The 5316-nt window shown below is 36.1% G+C and overlaps 1 pseudogene; it reads right to left on the reverse strand.

Annotated features, from left to right (window-relative positions):
• Positions 1-3779: 3779 nt before the first annotated feature.
• Positions 3780-4961, reverse strand: LOC148119641 (ADP/ATP translocase 2 pseudogene; annotated as a pseudogene).
• Positions 4962-5316: the final 355 nt, after the last annotated feature.

A 5316-nucleotide genomic window follows, 5' to 3' on the forward strand; every position in this document is an offset into this window, starting at 1 on the left:
CCTGGGAGAACTAGCTGTGTTATTTTGTGTTTGGTCTATGTGATAGGAACATATGGAGCATATCCAGTCTCAGCTGGATAGTCTGTGGGCTGGACCATCTCAGCTTGAAGCTTTGACATTGCTCTGGAGGTAGAATTTTGAGGAAACCATGACAGAGGTATTCTTAGAGGCTGGATCACCTGATTTACTTGTCTTTTTGGTGTCTGGTATTTTTTTTTCTGAAAATACATAGAATTAAAAGGTAATATATAGTTGCATTAGCACAAGTATAGAATGTGCAGTATGCTCAAGACAAAGTTAAAGATGATTTTTGTTCTATATTTGAGCAAGTACAAGGCACCTCCTAACTTTGTGAGTTTGTTTAGATAGCATAAACAAACCTCTATCCATGATATATGAAAGGATGGAGTGTAATAATAAGTCATGAAGACTCTGTGGCCAAAAAATTTATCATTTCTCATTCAACCTCAGAGCTGTTCCCATGTAGAGGCCTCGGCATATACATCCCTTGTCCTATAGTCTTTCTTTGTTTCTTTTTTATGTTTCTAGCTAAGACTTTTATATATTTCCTTTCTCTACAAGGCTTATTTTATACTACTTTAATCTTTCTTTAAAAATTTTGCTATTTTTAAAATATTATTCCAATGTCTATCCACACCCATTTTTTTGATACACCTGTTTAATGGTTTTCATGTTCAAACTTCTTTACTCTTTGTAGGGCCCACCAGCCAGATCCTAAATAATCACACAAAGGCTTATTTTTCTTACTAATTCCTGGTTTTAGTTGGACTTTTTCTCTAGTCAACTTTTCTTTTTTAAAATTATTTCATCTACTTTTTGTTTCCGGGCTTTTTATCTTTCTCTACATCTATATCTCTCTTTTTTTCCCTCGTCTAACTGTCTGACTGTGTGACTGGCCTCTGGTGTGCTCTGACCATCTCCTTCTCTCACTCTTTGATCTTTTCTTCTCAGATGTCACCTCCTAGTTATTCTCTCTCCCTGCTAACGCTGCATATCTTTCTCTTGCCTAGCTATTGGTCTTACAGCCCTTTATTAGACCAACTGGGTGTTTTAGACAGGCAAAGTAACACAACTTTACAGAGTTAAACAAATGAAACATAAAAGAATACAGCAGATCTTTGCACTGTTGAACTAATGTTTCACAACATAAACAAATATTATACATCTTCAACTATTATTCCACAACAGCCTCTGCCTTCAGAGTGATAAGATTAAAAGTGTGCCTCACTATACTCAACTCTAAGCTTTTCTTTAGTTTTTTTCCCACAATTTGGAAACTTATCTGGATGGAACCTTTACTTAAAGTCATCACTCCCTTTACTAAATTTCTTTATCCAGTTGTTTCTACTAACTCAGGAGATAGCTGCATTCCACTTTCTGGTGCCCTTTTTCTCTTCAAAGTTTACGTTATTTATTCTGCTAAGTTTTCTCCTTTTCAGTATAAATCTTCATTACAGGTATCAATAATATCCACACAACAGAATCAATACTAATTTTTTTTAATTTCTTCTACAAATGGAATTTTTCCAAAACTCTTCACTTTAGGCTCAGACAGTATCTTCAGACAGGGGCAAAAAATCAATAACCTACTTATCGCAAGACAAGTTTCAAGATCACATATTAGCATTCTTCTCTGAAACTTTTTGAGCAAATCTCCCATAGTTCATCAAACCATGTTCAACATGAATGTCTTCCGTGATCCTGCTAGTATTGCTCATTAAGCAGAGCTTAAAGCATTCCACTGCTTTTATAACCCAAAGTATCAACGTTCAAATTTCTCCAAAACAAATATAGGTTCTGGTCTATCATAATGATACCCAACTCCTGGTACCAATTTCTATTTAGGTTAGGATTTTTATTGCTCTGAAAAGACATCATGATGAGAGAAACTCTTCTAAAAACACTTACTGGGGGGGAGGGATCTCTTAAAGCTTCAGAGGTTCAATCCATTATCATGTGACAAGCAGCTTAACACATAGGCAGACATGGTGATGGAGAGATAGCTGAGAATCCCACATTTTCCAGGCAATAGGAAAGTAACGGACTTACTGGATAGTGTCCCAAGCATAGGAATCCTCAAAGCCTGCCTTCCCAGTGACATACTTCCCCCAACAAGGCCATATCCTCTCCAACAAAGGCATACCTCCTAATAGTGTGTGATTATGGGAACAAATGACATTCAAACTACCAAATTTAGTTTTGTTTTATTTTATTATATTATTATCCCTTAGAAGCTTCTGTAGTTGAATTGGAACAGAAGAAAATGTGGTGAGGACCTAGAAAAAGAAGGTGAAAAGGAAACCATTTTCAGGGTACTGTATGAGAAAAACATCTATTTTTTTATAATATATATATATATATAGATATGCTTTTAAAAGGTCTACTTAACAAACCAGGACTTTTGGGGTGCCACATATTAATATTTTAATTTAAAAAGTAAAACACAGCACAAGATTTTATAAGATTGATTTAAAATTCTATTTAGTATTTTATTATTTATCATACCTCTCATAAATTTTTTTCATGTGTCCTTTATTTTTTCATTTAAGTCATTTAAGAATTGTCATTCTTAAATCACAACTCTGTAATCACCTAATGTATTAATATTTAGTGAAACATTGAAGAAAAATGAAAGAAAATATGTGGAAAAACAATTAAAATGAAGATTATAATCTGAAGCAAAGAATTATATTAAATTTCAGATAGAGAACAAGAAAGTCCCTCAAATAACATAGCACACTTTGTATGAAAATCAGTCAGGATATTAATTTCCCTTGCCTTTATTTTTATATTTATATTTTCTTAAATTCAATTAGCCTTGATATGATACATACTATACTCTAGATATTGTTTTGCTTTTAGGATACAGAATAAATTAAAGTACAGTTATCAACTGCTATCTTCAAACAGCTCCATTGTGGGTGTGACAAATGTGTAGCAGTCACAAAGTATACCTGCACTGTGCACTAAGTTTTCTTAGTCCGTAAGAGCTCATCTATAACAGAATCTATTGCTGAGCAGATGCTGTAAACAAATGATGCACAGCTAAGTATGGAGGCTCTGACAACACTCGTGAGTTACTGATCCACTTACAATGAGCAATGAGTCATGGCATGAGTCCTACAGAGAAAAAAAGTCAATAATGAACACATTATCATACATATTTGCCTAGACAAGGAAAATAATCATGTGGCATTATCTTCTTTTACTAAATAACAATAAGTACATTTCCTTGCTCCCCATACACTATATCATACTTGTTTTTACACGACATAGATTTCAGCCACTGTTAGTAGGGTAAGTTAAACTTTTATTATTTGGTGTACTATTTCAGAACTCTTTGGCTCATTTAAACCTTTGTGTAAAAAAAATGTTGTTAAACATGAGTTTGACAGCAATACAAGATTATACTGGGAAGAAGTAACATAACCTTCCACAATTTTATCATCATTGTTATAGAGCAAATTTTAACAAACATAAAGAGTAATTAATTACTTTGTTTTATCTCCCATCTGTATTTAAATTCCAAATATTATTATAGCAAAGTCTTGATTAACAACATGATTATTGTCATAGTCTTTCATAATATATTAAAATATCAGTATCTTTATATATTATATCTATATATTATAACTTATATATGTCAATATATTTTAAATATATATTTTAGAGTTGTTATATGGATAGCATATTTATATATTTACATACCTGCCTCTCCACTTACAAATTTTCTCTTAGTTCTCTGATTCCTTCTGAAATTTTTTTTGTCTTTAGATATTTTTTATTTCTTCAGTTTTTATTATCATGAGTGACTGAAATAAAAAATATAATTGAGTCCCATCATTATTGTCATTATGGAAATGGCTTTAAGAGAAAACTGGTCAGATGAATATTATTGCTTCCCACTTTTCAACTGGTAAATAATTGCCATTGATAAAACAGACAAGCACAGAGAATCTGTCCAGAATGTTCAAGATATGGTGTATTATACAACATGCCTGTTCTCAGGGAGAACATCTATGACATAATTATGTGTACTTCTTGATCTCATCATACAAGACAAGCACAAAGGCACCACCCATGCCCCTGAGAACGTTGGACCATGCACCCTTGAAAAAGGCCTTGCTTCCTTCATCACGAGCAATCTTCCTCCAGCAGTCGATTGTGCCTGTGTACATGATGTCAGTTCCTTTGCGTCCTGACTGCATCATCATACGATGGCGAACCGTGTCAAAGGGGTAGGAAGTCAAGCCAGCAACAGCAGTGACAGACTGTGCAATCATCCAGCTGATGAAGATGTGAGTGTTCTTGGGATCTGGAAGCATTCCCTTTGCAGTGTCATAGATGCCAAAGTAGGCAGCTCGGTAGATGATAATGCCCTGAACTGACACATTAAAGCCTTGGTACAGGACCCTGATCCCATCAGATTTGTAGATCTTAACCAGGCAGTCACCAAGGCCTTTGAATTCCCTTTCAGCTCCAGCTTTGCCCACATCAGCTGTTAGACGGGTACGGACAAAATCAAGGGTGTACACAAAGCACAAGGATGTGGCCCCAGCGGCACCACCTGATGCCAGGTTCCCTGCAAAGTAGCGCCAAAACTGGGTCCTCTTGTCCACACCACCCAAAAAGATCTGCTTGTATTTATCTTTGAAGGCAAAGTTGAGAGCCTGGGTGGGGAAGTATCTGATGACATTGGCCAGGTTACCACGCCAGAAGGACAGGACTCCCTGTTCCTTGGGGATACGAACCACGCAGTCTATAATGCCCTTGTATTGCTTATCTGCCGCGATTTGCTTGCTAGCATGCTGCACCTGCAGCAGCAGCTTGACCCGCTCGGTGGGCGCTACCGCTGTCTTGGAGATGGCCGCAGCCACTCCACGTGCCAAGAAGTTCTTGGTGAAGGACACAGCGACATCTGTCATGTTGAAAGAGAAAGAAAAGGCAGAGGAGCACGGAACAGGACTGGCTTGACAACCGGCTTTGACTCCCGGACTCTGGGGGGACCTTCTGAAATTTTTGACTCTTCTTTACGTACTATCACTGAGTTCCCTTATTGTTGCTCATGAGTACACATGTTTTTGTCTATCATAACCATCAGGTTTGGATAATTTATTAGCGGCTCATTTCTGAAGAAAATTAATTCTTTATTTCTCAGCAGCAATTAATTTCCTGTGCCTTCTTATCTAGCATGAAACTATGTGAAATTTTTTCTAGTACACATTGGCACATCTGTTGTTAAAATCATCCTGTATTTCTTGTTTATGCAGCCATGTTCTTAAGATATCATGGCAG

This window comes from Myodes glareolus, chromosome 15, assembly GCF_982192425.1.
Source record: "Myodes glareolus chromosome 15, mMyoGla1.1, whole genome shotgun sequence".
Classification (NCBI taxonomy): Eukaryota; Metazoa; Chordata; class Mammalia; order Rodentia; family Cricetidae; genus Myodes; species Myodes glareolus.